At 40.1% G+C, this 20,027-nt stretch overlaps 1 protein-coding gene and 1 non-coding gene across 7 annotated transcripts in view; both read left to right on the top strand.

The window, feature by feature from the left end:
• PCDH7 (protocadherin 7) overlaps positions 1-20,027 on the top strand; it is a 1,155,179-nt gene that overhangs the window by 488,569 nt on the left and 646,583 nt on the right. The gene's annotated exons all lie outside the window — the stretch shown is intronic.
• On the top strand, positions 10,634-10,740 carry LOC138517081 (U6 spliceosomal RNA). The gene has a single exon (XR_011282359.1). It is a non-coding gene; the product is annotated as a U6 spliceosomal RNA (small nuclear RNA).

Raw genomic sequence — 20,027 nt, 5'->3', positions numbered from 1 at the left:
TCCTACTTCTGTTCTACTGTGTGTTGTTGGGAGTCTGCATGCACAATAGTTGGTGGGGGAGATGTTGAAGTGGTAAGGGATTCCATTGATTGTGTTGTGTGCTGTGGTGTAAGCGACATGTATACTGTTGTTTCCAGTTGATATGACTGTGTCAGTGCTTGGTGCAATTGATTTGATGGTTATGGACACACACAATTTGCCTCTCCCAGGTGCACAATTTTAGGCTGTTATTATGGGCACAATGGATTGTGCCCGATTTATCATTGAATGGCACTAGGGATGTGACCTTGCTGTGTGTGCTCCATAGGGGCTGGTATTCATGTTAAGTAGGTTTATCGAGCTGATTGAGTGCAGCCTCTCCCTGTGCCCTTTGGCTGACCAAGGGCATGTGTGGTGTTTGTGGCTTAGACCAATGTCCCTACTGCATCTCTACTGGTATGCCATGAGAGTTCAAAGCAGCAGAAACATGACTTGGCACCCAGAATATCCACTCCACTATGCCCCTAGTGGCTATGTGTGCTGCATTGTACCTTACCTTGGTTGGTGTGGCAGGATTCCTGAATGGCGTGAACAGGAATGTTGAGAGCGGGTAGGCACTGCCCCCTGCAAATGTGTAAATGGTCGCTGTTGGCATTGATTGTCAAGGTGTTATTCATTGTTTCCCGTGACTGCACGCATGTGTGTGACAGTCGATACACACCGATGAGCCAGGTGCTGCCAAAGGTTCATGATGACTGGTGGTAAATGATGCTGTCATGTGTGCTTCAGGGACATTGGTATTGACATGCATGATGACGTCACAGATGACCTGCACATTGATTGAATACCAATGTTGCTCGTTTGTGGTAAATGTGCTTCCTTAATCGACGGGCTGTAGCATGACATGCGTGAAAGCAATGGCTCTGAGTAGACGCGGGATGTGTGCTAAGGCATAGAACTCCTGGCATACTCTCTGCCTTACTTGCTGTGTGGGTGGCATGTATATGGCCTGCAATATGCCCCCAACAATGAGTGGTGCACTGAAAAAGCCTAAGCCTAGGAAATGTAGTGGTGTCAGTAACTTATCCAGGGGAGCGAGGGCATGGGAGCAGATGGTGTGTAATGCAAGGTCTTCCTCCCAATAACCTGACCGGGTCTAGGATGACATGGGGAGGGAAACTGTTCCATAAATGCACCTGGTTGTCTGGCAACCAAAATAGCGTGGTACCTGGTAGGAAAATCCTGTCCCTCATCATCCTCCTCCTCCTCCTGGTATGGACATGTATGATTGCTCCCAGTATACCTGCATTCATCCTGGTTGAGCGACTTTTGAATGGTGTGCATTTCATGCTTTATATATGTTTCCTTTGCGTGTTGGTTCCTTTGTGCGTTGTACTTTGTGTCGCCTATCATGTGGCAGTAAGATCGCAAGGTTTGGGTGTGACTTTTCCCGACCTAAGGTAGCTAGTATCCGGTTATGTGTGCAATTAACTGGGCGTGCGATTTGTATGCAAGGCACGTCTCCATATATGCCCACGTTATTCCTTGTCCTTCTTCATTGTGCAGGGAGAATGGGGAATATGCATTTTGTGCACACTATTTGTTTCTTTGTGCAGGCATTTCCCACACTTTGCATCCACAACGTCCGATCCATGAATTGTTAAAAGGAGTTTTGCATGCGGAAAAGTGCACAAAGTCACTTATCAGAGCCCAAAAGAAATCCATGAATGAGGCCACACAAGTCCTCAAAACCTTTATCAGACTTAAATGCCCATACACTTTAGCACTTTCAGAGTCACAAGCAGTTGTCGGTGGATATGTTTTAAAAACATAGAAAGAAAGTAGCATAAGAACAATCCTTTGGCTTAACACAGATGGCACAATAGAACTATATGGCTTCTATCCCAGCGTATACACTCCAATGGTATTTGACAAGCTGTGACGAATGCCATAATGTTGTATGGTTTTATCTGTATCAACCCAAAGGATTGTTCTTCCCCATTTATCTTTTTCATGTTCACAAAAAACACATCGACCAACAGAATCCAAAGATGCCAAAGGCATCTACTTTTTTACATGTCCAATGATGTGATTTGGTGCAAGGAAAAGAAATAAAGGGTCTTTAATATCCTGCTTTTCAACCTTCACCTGGATGAATATAATACTTTAGATCCTATTAATGTTATGATATTGATACGTAGACACACATTGATGGTGGCTTTGCAACACAGGTAAAGCCAATTCAGTGTTAAGAGACGGTGCTTTGTTCGTCTATGTCTAGTAAAAAAATATTAATAGCTCCGGGAATAGTGGTCCTTTGAGTGGAGTTTTCTTGAGCTCAAATCTGGCTGCCTTCCTCATAATAATCCAAATGCTACAACTACTGCTGCTACAACTACAAATACCAATAATACAACTGCAACTGCTACTACCACTAATAATAATAATAATAATAATAATAATAATAATAATAACAATAATGATGATAATAATAATAATAATAATAATAATAATAATAATAATAATATATTATTTTTTTATGTAGCACTTTATGCCTGATTTCATCTACTTCTAAAACATTGCCCTTGTACATGTAGCCCCATTGGTCACCCTTTGTCCATGAGGCTGAATGCTGTTATTTATCTTGTGCAAGAAAGGATCATCCTGTTTCAACATTGTCTTTGGACTCCTCTATTGATCAAGCGGCAACAAGGAATAGATTCTGAATAGATTATCTATCTTGGAGGTTAAAAAGCCATTTGTATAATGGGGGAAGAAAACATCCCTATAATAGTTTATTGAGCAGAATGTGCAAGTGTTCATCAGTATAGACAAACATCATGGGGAAAATTAATATTGTAAGTGATCAGATAATGGTGTCAGAAAGCATGCCAAATATGCCAAATGAAAACTACTGTTGACAGTATTTTTTATTTTTTAAATGTTTGCCCGCACAGTGGCTGTCTTGGCATCAATATTTGTGGCCCATATACAACATTGATAATCAATGAACCAGCTATGTCTGATTAATGGAAAAACCTAATTTTAACAATGCATCACACAACTTTGTTAACGATTAATTAATATGTTTTAGATATAATCAGGGGTCTGCAACATTTGGACTACAATGGTCATCAGCCTTAGCAAACATTGCCCATGCTGAGGGATCATGGGGGCTGTAGTTCAAAACTTCTGAAGAGCCGCAGGTTGCCGACACCTGGTTGCGTTCTATTTGAAATATGTTCAGCTAAATTAAGAATCATGCCACTGGCAAATTATTTGCATGGATGCTACTCATATTCTTCCCCATATTTACATTTTAGATTTATATGTGAGCTCATATGCTACGATTTACTATGGGTGCCATTTGTATTAATGTAATCTAAAGATGTACAGCACCCAAGACAGCGGTTCATATGCGTTATGCCAGTAAATATCGCTCAAAATAAGTCTTAATTTGTACTAATAGTGATAACTGATGTAGTATTATATTGCTTCTTGTATGCTGATCTAGGGAGTTAAGACGTGCCACCACTCAGCCAAGATTCGGGCAGGCATTCCATTCATTCATAGAAAAGACCCTGCTATCAGCACTCCAGGTTACCACTTTGGTAACCCGGGGTGCTAATGGCGTTAGCACCCGTTCCATGGGCTACACTGGGTTAACATCCCAGTGCCCTTGTTAAATGCCCTCGTTTCACTCGGGCCTTTAACTCAGGCTGCCAGGCCATTAACCCCTTGTGTAGTCATATTTTAAAACATCAAGAAAATATGAAGGGTATTCGCTACTTCATATTTAGTAAAACCTCTTAATCTGTTTCAAAAGACTGGCTATTCTGCACACCGTGCTGCATTTAATGGAATATATCTCAGGAACATGATATGTAGCAAACTGTGCTGAAGAATGGAGTCTAGTCTGTCATTGGGGTGGGCAGGTTGGGCCCCACCATAATTTCTATGGACATTCTGTGCATGTCTTTGTTAAGGGAACATTGAATATCAAAAATATTATATGTTCAATACCATCACAGATGGCGTACAAATCTCCAGAAATGTTGATACAATGTGCGAGTGAAGACAATGGCCTCAGTACGGGTTTGATGGCATCTCAGCTGTAATACCACCAAGATACCAAACGCTGTTACCCTTTCCATCACTTGGTATGGTGTTATTACCAAAAGCAGTATTACATCCAGCGGTAATACCGCTGGATTCCAAGTGACAGTTCAGCATGAGTTAATCCTCATTTTATGGAGTCCATTGCTGGGAATTTTTGGAGGTATTACCACCAGAAGAATTACCAGGTGGTAAACTTGTATTTTGGTGGGGAAGGAAAATGGAGGTAACAGAATTACCTCCAATTAGATTCTGTACCGACAAACTAATGAGGCCCTATAATGAGTAGCATGTGAAAACACATGTAAGGAATAATCACATGGCCTTAAACCAAGAATCAAGACAATTAGTGGAAATGTAAATGATCTTGGTAGAGATACTATTAGGAGAGCAATATGGAATTGAAACTTATTGCTTGTCATCAACATTGCTTGGAATATTCACATGCTCACTATAAACTCACTTTCTAAATAATGTGGTGAGGTAGTGAGCACAATAACAGTGATTATGGGTGTAGATGATGTTTTTTAACTAGTAAAAGAATAAACATGTACTGATGTTTAAAATATCTTGTAGTGCCAATATAGATTGTATTGGAAGTCATATACTAGTATTAATCACTCAGTTTGAGCAAAAATATCTATAAACCAATACCAAACGCAATTCTCACTGAACGAGTTGAACCTTATTGAAATAGTAGGACAGCAGAAACAAATTTGAATACACTATGAAAAGTCTACGAGTTAAAAAAGTTAGGAAATCACTCAGACCTGACATGTTGGCTATTATACTTTGGTACATACATCTGTAAAGAAATACATGTTTTTGTTTGTTTAAAGAAAAAATGCAAGGAATAATGCACTCTATGAGGAGAAAGTTGTAGCATGTCAACTCAAATACAAAAGCAAACATGTATTTCTACAAAACTCCATCTTACATATGAGCGATCTGTCACCACTTTGGACAATTACATTCTGCCCAGAATAAGGGTGTTACACAAATAACCCCAATGTATCACAACATAAACTATCATAAAGTATCCATAGTAACAGTTGCACCCTTAGACTACAGTTACATCCGTGACATGTAGAAATGAATAACCTAGGATCATGTCACACAAACTGTGCAAACCAGTGTCAGGGACAGTGATATGTTCATTGCAAATGCGTGGTTAAGCCAGATTACAAACATTCACTTAGCTGAATGATATGATTACCATTTAATTAAGTAGCATTACCTTCTCATGCAAGAACAAAGTTACTCCTGCATGCAATTAAACTGCACTTAATCATATGTTGCCAGCATGTGAACATCAAACACATAATATGAAATCAATTATCCACACATCCTGAAAACTATATGTACTCTGCATCATTATAGTTTCAACCGCAGACTGAAATGAGAAGATACAAAAGAAAGACCTCTCTGCACTTTGAATCTGTACAAACTGGGACCCTCTCCCTTGAAGGCTGACACTATCCTGTAGACAATGGGAGTTTTCTTAAAAGAACACCTATGATCACCACTTCCATCAGTGTGAAAAACGCATTGGCTGATAGGTTAATGATTTATAATGATAAAAGTGTTTTACTATGATACGTTTTGATTTTGAGGTAAGCCAACAATCAAGTAATATATGTGCTTGGATTAACACTGCACAGCTTGCAAGAAATAATGTCATATTCAAGGATATTATTCTCACCCCAGTGCAAATATTTTCTTCTATCAAACAATTAAACACTGTTTCGTACAGAAAAAACAAAGAAGCAGAGGATTCAGTCTAGGAACCCTCTACTATTTCGTACAGAAAAACACACATATTGTAATGTACTTTTAGGATAATCTAAATACACGTTTTTTATGCGTTATCATTTGAAAATGATTACATTTACAAAGGCCTTATCAAATATGTGAGAACTAGAGGATTCAGTGGAAGAGAAGACAGTCAGTTTCCAACTTGCTCAGACTGACTCCTGCTACTATAAGAAAAGAAGTCCAGCCAAAAAATGTGTTTACCCTAAATACATGTTTTTATAGAGATATGCTAGAACAGTCATTCCTAACGTTTTGGATCATGAAAACTCACACTGATGGACAAATGACCTCATTCAGAAAATAGAAATCAAATAATAGCATTTTCTGAAAGATTGGATCAAACTCTTGATGTACATTAAGTTCAACAGGAAAGATGCAAATCAGCATAAATGCCTGCCTTTTAAGACTACTATACCTGAGAACTAGATAATATATAGTGTATTCAATGGTGTATCAATGTAGTTTCCATGAATGTATTTTTCCATTCAAACACTATTCATTTTCCCTGTTCTTGTTACATTGCTTGTTCTCATGTATGCCTTGCCCCAGATAGTTATTTTAATTATGTACTTTGTTGTATTTAGATCAGTGTGAAATAGAAATGTTGTTCAATTTACAAAAGGAAGCAGTTTTAAAAATTATATATTTTTTTGTATAGGTTATTTTACGTAAACTATACCAGCATTCCACCAAACAATGAGTATCCTATTGAGAGAATGGATCACTCTACATGTCAGACCCAAACACCATGTTGAATCATGCAGTGTGTGAAGCAGATAATGTTGAAGCTGATATGCTTTGGAATGTAAGCCTTAATGCTGCAACAGGGCTTGTGCAAAACTGTAAACGTTGTAATACATGCTTTTATCTCGTAAAAAAAAGGCAGTCACACTTAGATATCACATTATGGAAATTCAACCGTAAGTGGTCAAATGCTACACAGAAATAAATGTACAATTATGATTTTGTGCGAGGCCAATACTACAGAGAGAACACGCCTGAGCTTGATCCGGCCCATCACTTTACCACCACGCTGAAAAATGACCCACCATAGTTCAGCTGCTGCCACCTCTAAGCATGCATATAAATTAAAGTTTAAAATGTGGGATAATCCATTCTCGCTTCCTAATAGTCAAGTTCACTGAACAGAGACAAGTGCCACGGGGCATGGCAAAGGCAGATTTGTTGTGTTCAGTTTCAATGAGTCCCCATATACATTTCACAGTATGCCCATGTAGGGATGCAATTACTGTTTCATACATGTGTGTGTTTTTGTTTGAGCAGACTACACATATGGTAGAACAATACAAGTATTGCAAACTACACTCAACCTTGTATTAAACAAATGCCCTTTAGTTTGTGCTAATTCACTTTTCATTTGCTGTAAAATAAAAAAAGAAATTGGCTGCGCATTTTATTGTCAATACCCAAAACATGGCATGATGCTCTTTCAAGATAAAGCGTTTGCATGTTTAAAAGCTCATTTTTTCCTACAAACCTATACATTGTTACTCAGTCGTTTGTAGGCCGTGTTCAGTGACGTGGTTTCCTTCCTTCTTCCCAATCTGCATATTGACTTCCTTTTTAATAAAATTGCGAATGAAGTGCACTCAATTCAAATGAAATACCTGATTTCCTTCCAGGCTTCCAGGTAACTTCTTAATATCTTCCTCAGGCCCATTTATTGAGAGTGATTTCCTTAAACAGATTTAAAATGTTTTGCATAATCATTTAGCAAGTGAAGTAACACAAAATGTCGGAATCCCCTACAAGCTCTGCTAATGGGGGCCCCTAATCACCTGGATGTAGCGCGGGTGGTGCCAGAATCCTGGGCCACCATGCATGCACAATGTACATGCTGATCATGTTACAGCAATAGCGTGCTGCACTGTGTGAAAGATGCAAGTATGTTTTTTTCTTTTTAAAATCAAGTCTTATGTCTGGCATTTAGTGCTCAAAAAAGGAGCAATGCCTGGTACACACATGTTCCAGCCACCATTGTGTTTAGCCAGCAAAATTGCTAAGTGCATGCCATTTTTGGAGGCAACCTTTTGTGCCAGGAAGATCGGGTGGTTCCTGAATGAAGGGGGGCATTAGCATTGTAACAATTCAAGGTCAGTGGCAAAAGATGACTATTTTAAGTGGAGAGGCACTAGTACCTGCCACAAATTGGTGTGAGTAAACAATAGACATGAAGGGTGCTAGGGTGGTGGGCTCGCCACTGAGAACATTTATAAAACAACATCTTGAAAAAATGTCTTTTACAGCACATTATTTTAAAGCACTGCCATACTAAAACATACAATATATTCTCTAGGGAAATGCACAGAGAAATCCAATAAATCCCATTTCACCAACAGTACACATTAGCTTTTTGTTTACGATTTTTATAATGCCTGTGTTTACAACACATGCCAGCATTGCCATTGTAAGTCACTTTCATGCAACTGCTGCCATAATCTATACCACTATGGTGACCTTGAAACACTTTCATGAAGTAGCTGCCACAATCTATGCCAGTAATGGCAATGTAAATCCCTTTTATGAAATTGTGGCAACATTCTATGCCAGTGTGGTCACCAATTCCATGAAGGTGCAGCCACAATCTATGCTGCTTTGACCATTGTAAATTACTTTCATGAATTGCAGCCACAACCTATGCCAGTAACGGTCATTGTGATTCACTTTCATGAAGCTGTGATTGCAAGCCAGTAACATGTAAATCACCTTCATGAAACTGCAGCCATCATCTATAACAATAATGGTGAGTGCAAATCGTTTTCTTTGTAGCTGTGGCCACAATCTATGCTAGCATGGCCACTGTAAATCACTTTCATGAAAGTGCAGCCAAAATCTACTACAGTAACGGTTGCTGTGAGGCCATGATCTATACTGGAAATACTAGTACAGCACTTGAATGTCTTTGAACGATATATTATCACTGTGAATGTGATGTAGCTCCTCCAATACGTTTCCAGTTACACAAACAAAAAAACACACACACACGCACAGACACACACACACATACACGTCTGCACATAAATAGATAATATTCTAAACCCATGAACACACATTGCAATATAAACACTTGTTTTGTTTTACTTGCCTTTTATTTTGTTTACCTTCAGTTACACAGGGGGCTGTATCAGAGGTCCGGTCAGAGCATATACATCACCATCTTTTTTGGTTGCTCTGCTTTAGGGAATTCTGGCATGTTTTCTTTTTCAAAGAAGCATGCCCACGCTCCCTTAAAAATAGGTCTAAAACACATAAAAACCGAAAGTTCAATGTGTGAGGGGATTGAGATGCTATTTGTTTAGCACAAGCCCCACAGCCCCAGCAGTGTGACTAACCAGCAGGAACATGAACTGCTTACCCTGGGCACCCCTCCCCTCACACATTGGGTCTGTGAGGGCCTCTGGTCCGTTAATATTATTATTAGTTAGTTTATTTTAGAATTGCTATCATGACACTACACCATTGGATATATGTCCTCATAAAATGTTTTAGTCATGACATTCTTTTGTCTTCAACTTTATAAAGTGTCGTTCTAATGATGAAGCAGAGTCAATTCTGCTACAGAGTGTGCTGCACCAATGTGAATGTTTAGCAATACTGTTATTAAAGCATTGAACATAATCTGCTTAACGTGCACAGCTGCATGTGGTTGTGGATGTCACATAAATACATAGCTATTTTTTTAAAGAAATAATGAAATTCTCTGATGAAACCTGATAGTAGTCAGGAATGTAATTGGCAGCTCTGTCTACAACATTCTTAACATACAGCCGTACACGACAATCACTCTCAATTTCACATGTTTACATAGCCCAGATGTTGTGATAAATATTTCTGGCTGTCATGAATGTTAGCTTTCCCCACACATGCTCCCGCTCCAACCCACATAGCTTCTGTAAACACAGAGCAACTTGCTTGTGAAGCCATGCGTGTTTCACTGTATCTGTAATTATTATTCAAATAGAATTTCGGAATGCAAGTGTCAGCCGAAGAGTCATAAGATAGTTCGGAAAAGAATCACTCAGACCTTTAATGTAAAACTCAACTTACAAACAAGTAGTCCAACAGACGTGGATTGAGAGCAGGCATAATTATCTAACCCCAGGAGTGGACTGGGAACTAAAAGAGGCCCTGGAGATAATGTTCAAAGTGGCCCCATATGACACATTTTCAGCAAGCCCAGTGCTTTTCCTATGAGAACATTTGGAAATACTACACAAAAGAGGCCCATGGTGCAGAGGCCCACCGGGAAATCTCCAGAGTTCCCTATAGGCCAGTCCACCCCTGTCTAACTCTTATTAATGTCTGAATCAAAGTTTAAAAACACCTAGTAAAATAATGGCTAGTGCATATATTTCATCAGAAGAAATTGCTTAACAAGGCCTCCTACAATGAGTTTGGGGGATAGGCCACTTAAAGGTTCTTCTCCTAGTATGTCTGACAATACTGGCCTGATTCTCTGTGGCAGAGTTGCTTTAAGGAATAAAGCTGGAGATTGGGGCAAGAATACATTTTTTATGTATTGAATTGGTTTTTTTTTTTATAACACGCTCAATACTTGAATTTGGTTTCTAAGTGGGAAGTCGGGATTCAAACATAAGAACAGCATGTTGCCTGCTTCAATGAATGTTTGAAGGAGGAATTGTCCAGTGCAACCTTTATTGGTGGTCAATGCTCCTTCTTGTTCGATCACATAGAGGTTCACGTGCTCGCTTCGGCAGCACATATACTAAAATTGGAACGATACAGAGAAGATTAGCATGGCCCCTGCGCAAGGATGACACGCAAATTCGTGAAGCGTTCCATATAAAAGAAAACATTTTTTTTTTAAAAAAAACATAGAGGTTCACCCCCTTTCTTCGAATTGATAAGAGGACATTTATTGTAAGTAGAAGGTGTTGTGGTGGCTCAGATGAAGGACATAGAAAATGGTAAGATATTATTATGTGAACATTTATTAAAGAAAAGTATAATGCCTGTCTTGCCCTATTTCTATGGGGTATTCCCTACCTACCAAACTAGCTGAGGTGCTTGTTGGTCATCAGTGAATGTCATGATGGAATCTCCACAGTCCAAACTAAGCCTATGTGACCCTGCCACTATCTTAATAACTAGAGGCAGGAAAATGGCCCCCTTCTCCTGGGGTCTTGCTTCTCGCATGTTTTCTGATCAATCACTGATTTTCAAATAGTCGTTTGTGACTTTTTTAATCAGTTCATACATTTCTCTTAATAATTCACTACTTTTTTGTTCCTTCTCAACATGGGGTTTCCTTGGTTCTGTACAGATGTCTTTTCCTTTTTCAGTGGCATCTGTTTGTTAATTTTCTCTTTATCTCTTTTCCCCAAAATTCTTCCTCTGTTTTCCCAGGGTAAGGTAATCCAACCTTTCTGAGTTTCTTTCTTGAGTTGTGTCTCTCTTCTGTTTATTTCACAAGCTTTAGTGTTGGCGTTGTATGGATGTCTTGATATACTTTTATCATTATCTTCAGCATGTTATCTTATAATTATGTTCCCTTTGTCAATTACACTTTCTTTACTTTGCCTGCAAAGAGTTTGATTACAATTATAATGATTGTCATCCAGTTCTCTGACTTTCAGGATCATGCTTTAAATATCATGATCAAGTGGTGTAGGAGTAGTTCCTTCTCTTGTGGTTACTGTTATATTTCCATTATCTTGACTGTGACAAATATGGGCACATTGATAACAATTCTCTTCCACTTCTCTTAGTCTCCAGATAACATTTTGCTCACATTGATTAGGACGAGCATTTATACTCTTATGGTTTCTCATTCATTTCACTTGTTCTCACAGTGATATTCTCATTATCTTGACTGTAGCAAGCATGAGAACTTGTATAATGATTCTCATTCACTTCTCTTGTTCTCACTGTGATATTCTCGATTCTTTGACTGTGATGAGTAAGAGCACTTTTATATTGATTCTCATCTCTTCTCGCATTCTCACTGTTATATTATTGTTATCTTGACTGTGATGAGTATGAACACATTTATAATGATTCTCGTTCACTTCTCTTGTCCTCACTGTTTTATTCTTGTTATCTTGACTGGGACGAGAAGGAGCACTTTTATAATGATGCTCATTCACCCACCCGAGTCTCCCATTTTCCCTGTTACCTGACACTGTCCAGGATAACATCCCTTCGCCTTTCTCCACTTGGGCTCTCTCTTTTGGTTGTATGATTCCTTTTCCTCGTTCAGTGTCTCGTACTCAAATTTCTTTCTGGTATTCCAGGTACCGACACGTAACACGGTCCCAGTCATGTAATGGTATGTGCGTGATTACTAGGATCTTCAGCCGAGCAGTGGCTGCTTCTCTCTTTCACTAGATAATAGAACGCCACATGACTGACGCTTCACTTTCAGCTCGGCAGCTGTTCTCGATTTTACAGGTCTCTCGGACTCTCCAGTCTCCTCCCCCTTCAGGGGTTAAGTGGCCATGAGTCTTCCCTGGCATATATCCATCTCTCTGTCCTCTGGCATCTTGGGACCTTTCGTCCGTCTTATTCATTATCTCCTTCTCAGTTAAATACATCTCTTCATTTAAAGGGATAGTCACATTTTCTTGGTTAAAATAATAAATACTTGTTTTTTCGCCCTGCAAGTCCTTATAGGGTATGGTTGAGGAGATAATGTTACGAGGATCTTAAGGGAAATCCTCACATGAACGGGAGACCTTTTCCACAGAGGGAGAGTCTCTCCCAGTGATGGTCCCTTGCCTGTACCCTTAAGGGGGGGGTTGCGAAGTGGGCTCATCTCCCTAGCCTCACAGTGATGAATTCATGCGATTCGTCACAGTATGTACTCTATGAACAATAACCTGGTGAGTTGACCAGCAGCATAGTTTCCTAAGGCTAAAGAGCAGACTAAGACACATAATATATAGGTGTGATGTTTGTTCTAAATCATTCTTGTAATGCGTATCTATAAGATGAATATTTTATTATATTCTAAAATATGATGCCATTTTGGTTTAGCACTTGCAATTCATATTATGCAATTGCACCTCATGGAACTAGTTTATTAATATATAATGTGCACGCGTGCAACTCATTTCCATAAATCATTTTAATACTGTAGCCCCATATGCTGAATATATTTAAGATCTCTGAGAATAGTAATTAGAATTCACACATGTGTTCCTGTGGAACAGAAATAACAATGTAGTATATGCACCATCTTTTCTCTTTGCAATGTGGCTGACTGTGAGGATCATTGGCCCATAAATTGACCCCAGAAAAATTCTCATGGCAAGAAGGGTAGGTTGGAGGGTATCACAAAATAAAAGTGTTACATTAGATTTTGTGGTTATTACCTGCACTGACTCAGCCTTGTTGAATTATTTACTTGGATCCAACCTGTCGAGACCTTGAAGAAAAACAAAACACAATACAAAACGAGCTTGGTTCCTTTGGGTTTTCTTTACCCTCCCTCTCCCCCCGTGCATATCTGCCCTGGTAGAGCTATTCTGAACTTGGAGAAACAGACCTTCAGATGAGCTGAGGGGATGGGTCACAGACAGTCATGAAGGACCTTGATGAGACCCCTTTCAAAGGCAGATTCTGGCTCGGCAGGAGCAGGGGCTAATGTGGGAGTTTTATGTAGGGGGGAAGCTGTGGCAGTAGCCAACTGCTTTGAAGCTCTTTCGACCATAAAAGATATTGATTAACTACCTGATGGGTCGGCCTGAACCAACCTACTTCGAGAGAAGTGTTTGGAAGGGCCCTCAAGGGAGGCACAAGCGTTCCTTAGGAGAGCCACTACTCAATTCCTTTCATGGAATATAGCAGGGGCTAAAGCTACATTTGCAATTGAGTTTATCGTGGTGTTTCTTAAACATTATGGTGTGATTTTATTACAGGTGATGTGGGCAACAGAAAGCCTATTTTTAGTCCAACCTTTAAGAAAAATAGAGGTCAGTGTTTTGGCGGCCTGATGTCATTTGTCCAGGCCTCTTTAGAGTGTACTATAAAATCAATTGATACCCAGTTGAATCTTCTATAATTGATTATCCTTACTCCTAGTAGATGTTTACAATAGTCCTCATTATTCATGTGGAAATGCGCTGAAATATGTAAATCTGTTATGGACACAAAGATTTTTGATTGCTTGAAAGCTAACATTGTGACACTCTTTGGTGGGAACCTTGAATTTGAAATTTGGAAATGGGCCTTCAGGGCGGATTTGTGATGATATTGAAGACCAGGTTCTGGGGATTAACCGACCGCGGATGCTAGACATGTGTGAAAGGGGAAGCAATGTGGTTATGGTTGCTAGAATGGGGAATGGGGTCAATAAAGGGCTCTGTAGAATCTGATGTGCCGGGGAACCTACTTTTAGAAATCATCATTGCTCCTGCACAATCAATTATTTATGCCTCCTGGGCTCTTGTTGGCACATGGGACGCATTAGCTGAGGCAGCTCGTTGTAAGGATTCTAAATCCTGCTGGAGGTTGTTTAACTCGATCCGGTGTATAAGCACTCTAGATGAGGAGCAGTGGCAACAGTAGCAGCTTCTGTCTGGGTCGACCATTTTGCAGAAATGTATCAGGGCCAGTCTGAGGGCCCAGCAAATGTTCCCCTAGAGTGGTCATTGAGTTTTGAACTAAAATGAGATAAGCCATATTGGATCAAGCCCATAAGAAGGCCAGAGGCCTGGATGTTGTTCCAATAGATTTCTTCCAGGATCGCATAGATTTGTTGGCCCCTCTAGTGATTATAATCTTTAAATCAATCTAGAAAGCCAACGTAATTCCCCCCTCTTGAAACCATCTATAAGCAGGGTGAGTTCTCTGTCACATCTGCCTAGGACGGGTTAAGAGATCTAGTTAGGGAAAGGATGCTGAATCTATATTTCAAATGTTCTTGTCTGTTCCTTCAGGCTATCAAATATAAACCATGGGACTAGTAACATCCGTTGCTCACATCAATGTTCTGCCATGGGATTCATTGATAATGCTGTACTGTAACTTGTCTAGAGCCATTGGTGCATGAACATTGTCCTTTAGAAACTGCTGTTTGTAGGTTCTAGCAGGATATGCAGGAACCCAAATTGCATCTTGGTCCATCACAGTCAATTGTGAAAAGCTGAAATTCACAATTCCTCCATGATAGATCATCGCCAGCGCGCGCCAAAATGTGCTGCATGAATTGTTTCCAGTGTGAGGGCAGTTGCGATGAAGAAACCTTGTCTAAAATCATTTTCGAGTGGCAACTGACAGACTTGGAGTCTCAAAATGAGATCAAGTTGATCATTTTAGATCCTTGTTATTAAGCGATGGGGCGTCGTGCTATATTAGTCCTGGGAAACAGTCACTGAGTTGCCCTGTCCAACCGTGTCAGTCAGAGAGTACTTAAGTATTTACTGCCATAATGCCATATAGTTTTTGGCTCTCACATTGATATTACATTCAGCAAAGCTTCTTCCTAAATGGAGGAATTAGCACGGTTGGGAATAAAACAGCTCAGTCAATGTATTTCGGTAGGAAGAAAAATATCTTTTTTTTTTTTCTTTTTTTTTTTACAGCAGTATGGAATGGATTACTTCTCAAGGAATGTGGTTTAAGCACTCAGTCCCTCTGTCAGTCACTCTGTCAGGCACCCAGTCACTCTGTCAGGTACTCAGTACTCAGTCACTCTGTCAGGTATCCCTTCTATTTCAAACAGACACACATCTGACGTATGTGAAGTAATCATCATAACAGCAACTTATGTGGGCATCCCACAGGGCTGCAGCAAGGAGTTTGTGCTGGGTTACTTGCGGAACAATAGTTCCACGAATTTGGTCGGATTCACAGTTGCTCTTATCGATCCTTGGTTTTCTATTTTCTGACAGTACCCAGGTGAAAAGATGTGTAGTGACTTTTAATGTTCACTATTTAAAATACATCGAAAGTATACATGCATTTAATCGGAATTCTTGATTTTATAGACACCGAGACGCATTGTATAGCTGCACAGCAGTATCTGGACTAGGTAACATTCTACCTGATGTTAAAAAAGCCTTTCAGGAAAAAAAGATCAAAATGCACAATTGAATTTATGAAATGAAACACATGTTTAAACAAATTATAGGCATTTAACTGTGGCAAATGAACCGTTATAAATATGTACATGTTCATCTTTGTATTGGCAAAGGTTGGTAGAGCCTGTGCCTAGAAGCACTGATGCTGAGCAATGCATTATATAATAATCAGGCAGGGTGCTTGTGGATGCCTTAGGTTAGTCAGTAGCCATATTTCAGATTCACTTTAAACAAAAAAAGTGGAAGTGTAAAGACAGCCCACATCGTCAGTGTTACAGCCGGGTATAATCACACCAATTATAACAGAATATAGTGTGATTTAACACAAATAGAAGCCCTTGATTTTGTGAAGATTTACAACCAGGGTCCAATAGATTTCTGAATAGACCGTCCCTCGGATGTATATATTTACCCATGGACTTCAACATGCAAGCAATGTCAAAGGTGATGCGTAGATCATCGTGGTCCTGCCAGATTGCCTGCCAGCCTGTGCAGGGTATAGATTGAAACATCTGGCATGTGTAGTCTATCAAGAGTTACAGGGCTGGATAGGAGACTATTTGATTGATAGAGTTGACGCTTTGATTCGATGTCCCACACACAGTACACACACGGTTCAGGTGCAGGCCCTGTTCTCAGTGCCCTAACAGAGTAATTATCCGAGTGGTGCTACACAGGCTGTGGAGGAGTGGGATGACAACACAATAGCAAACGTAACAAACATACTGTTCAATAGGTAGTAAACCCTCAAAAACATATGGTTTGGAAAGAGGAGGGTGTCATTGTGAAAGGGCAGAGGGAAAAGGGTTAGATGACACACCTTCTATGATTTAGGAGGTGGAGTTCCAGAATCATGAATACCTGAAACGAGTGCCCCGAGAGATGTCTAGCAGAAGAGCATTCCAAATATCTTTTTACAGGTTAGGAGATCAACTATATTTTACTCGAGGACAAGAATAAATGTCTCCAGAATGGACATAAAATAATGTGTTCTGTATTAACCCACAGCAGTGTACATGATAGAGGATACACCAGCATATGATCACTGCACTATATTTGAATATGTCCTATCCATGAAAGTATGTTTTAGACCCTCCAGCTCTGTCGCAGTGCTTAACACGAGTCGGGGGGGGGGGGCTTCCTGGCTCCTGAGCATGCGTGCAAGAGCCAGGAGCTTGGAGAGTGACACCCCAGGCACAACAGCAGAGGCGTTACTAGGGGGTGGGGAGTAAGAGGGCTATAGCCAAAGTTCTTTTGGTTTTAGCCCCGGATAGAAGCTCAGAGGGATACAACCAAAAAGGTAGCTAGTCCCGAGTCCTGACAGTCCTGACATTAGCGTAGCCCCGGATCTTTTCCAGACCTAGCAACACCCCTGCACTAAAGTGCCCCCTAAACAGATTTGGAACTGCTGTTCCACCGACAGAATTTCCAATGGTGCATGCAAGGATGTAGAAGGAAAACACCCGATGCTTTTGAGGAACACAAAATGCCAAAAGTGATCTGAAGTTCCCATTGACAGTTAATTCGAGCCCAGAAGTGCTTCCTCAGGTGCTTGCTGCAGCTGAGGAAGCACTCAATGGTTTCACCGCCTGTCTTGGCTCATCCAGAATGGGTGGAAGGTTAGCTCCCTGTTATCCATTAGAGACACGCCTCCTCTGGATATATATACATATATATATATATATATATATATATGGCTTAGCACTCACTAGCCATTGAATGACACACACACCTTTGTTCATTGTCAATGAAACTGGTGAAACATTGTGTTTCTGACAAATTCTGTAGGGAAGCAGATTTCTATGGAATGATTACGATTATGATTATGGAATAAAGAAAACCTGCTTTGCAACCATGTGTGAATTTTCAACATCGAAAAGTCTATTTTAGCATGTTTTGTAAGATCTCCGTGAGTTAAGATCTAAATCAAGACGCAGTGAGTTCAGACTGTAGGGTCTGAAACCAAGGTGTATGCAGTTCAATTGGAAACATGATTTTACAGGCCTTTGGGATCAGGAAAGGAATACGTGTAAGGCAATGCAGATGTAAATTCCACAAATCACACCCATTAATATTGGATAATGGTCTATCAAAGAGACAGTCCTATTAGACCCCAGCCATCCCTTGACAGCCTGCAAGTTCCCCATCAATCCCCACTCTGCGCTATCAAAGTAATATTTATTGACACACTGTCTTTGACTGCGGTTTGACCTTAGATCTTGCAGCCTCGCTTTAATATTCTTTTCAAGTATGGTTTGCTAAACACCGCACCTCCTTTGCAGGCTCAGCTGATGGCGTCCTCAGATCAGAAGGCCACAAATCTCACAGTGCTTCACCAATCGTACAGGTCGCATTTAAGCCTGGCCAATTCCCTCTTCGGCATTCATGCATCATTCTGACAGAAATAGAATTGGAATTGAAACCTGTCGGGTATTCATTTGTCACATTTAATTGGAGTCTAGGTAATCTACAGTGTTTTGCTTGGTTAGGTTTTAATCAGGATTGCTATTGGATTTTCATTTGGATTTGCCATGGAGCGGGCACTTTGAAATCAGTCCTAGTACCTAATTGTTATTTTGTCTAATATTTACCATTTATTTCTAAGTAGACTGATATAACGCAGGTGAGCATAATTGCTTTGGATTTACTTTCATTTTAACGTTGGAAATACAATTATTTGCAAGAGTCGACTTCAAACCTTCGAAGCGTGTGTCGGTCTGCAAGGTTATGAGCGACCACGTGCCCTATGTGCTGCGGCACGTGGCAGGAAACAAAGTTATTTCAACTTGGAATATTTGAACTTTGACCGTGTTCAGATGTAATGAAATTAGACTGTTTAACTCTATGAAAGCATTTTTGTTGTGTTTCTTTTTAGTGGATTTAAGGTCTACATGCAGCCTTTAGTTATGGTTAATGTATAACTGAAATGAAAACACTTTTCTTTTAATATGTAATGGAAATGGATATTTTTTATTATCGTTTTAAATATTGTATAAGCTTGAACTTACATGCAATTGTAAAAAAGTTGATGAATTCAGCTGTAAACAATGGAAAAAAAAAGGAGAAGGGGGAGCTATTGATTTTAGGACCGAGTTTGCTGCTTTGTAAAAGGGAATCAAGCAGACAGGGTTTGCTCACAAATATGTATTATCGAAACCTGTATTCACTATGGCAGATAAGAAACAGATTGCCTGGTCCCTATTTTACAATGCTTACTGTGAAACATAAAAACAAAATGCAGCTAACACGTCTTGCTATGTTAAACAGCAAACATAGAACCAAATCAAATATATTTCATGTTTGTCTTAGTGCAAACCTTTTTTTTTGGTTAATATCCTCCATTTCATATTACCTAAACTGCGAAACTGGTGCAAAATGCAATTGCTACATGTATAGCACAGCTGCAAACAACAGATAATCTGGCGCCAGGAGCACGGCATGAAGGAACATCAGAATGTATGCTCCCTCGCCTGCATCAGACACACTACACGGACGAGCAGCGTGACAGCAGGGTGAGTGGGCAGCTTCCGTGTACAGAAGCAGGAGAAGGCAGTCAACGTGTACACAGAGGCCATGTGCGAGGCTTAATCACTTCCTTCTGCCGCAGTGTGTTTTTTCTGCAGATTGATTGATAGACTGTCTAAGAAAGTTGTGACTACTACGACTAAAGCGCAGAAGGCGAAGCAGGGAAAAGAACACGTTGGCTCTTTTTCCTGCAGGCACATCAATAGAGAAAGTTAGGATCAAGAACCTGACTGTGCCATTTGAAATACAACTTGACTGTCAATCAGGCATGCGTGCCGCCGCACAGACTCTGCAAGGCGTACTGTACAGGCGTCTTTGTCTTTTAAGCGTTTGAGCGGTTTCGTAGAGTGTGCAGCAATTCCTTGACGATATCGTTGGCTGGAAAAATGCGGTCTATAATAGGAACTACTAGACCAGTAGTTCCAGAGGTCGCATTGAGCCATAGAAGAGCAAGCACTCAAGAGAACAAGCACACATACATATTGGTTCTGTATGGCAGAGAAATGGTCAAGTGCTACAGTTAATAGA

Source organism: Ambystoma mexicanum, chromosome 6q (genome assembly GCF_040938575.1).
Source record: "Ambystoma mexicanum isolate Mex_15411 chromosome 6q, UKY_AmexF1_1, whole genome shotgun sequence".
NCBI lineage: Eukaryota > Metazoa > Chordata > Amphibia > Caudata > Ambystomatidae > Ambystoma > Ambystoma mexicanum.
This window is presented reverse-complemented; position numbering and strand designations above follow the sequence as displayed.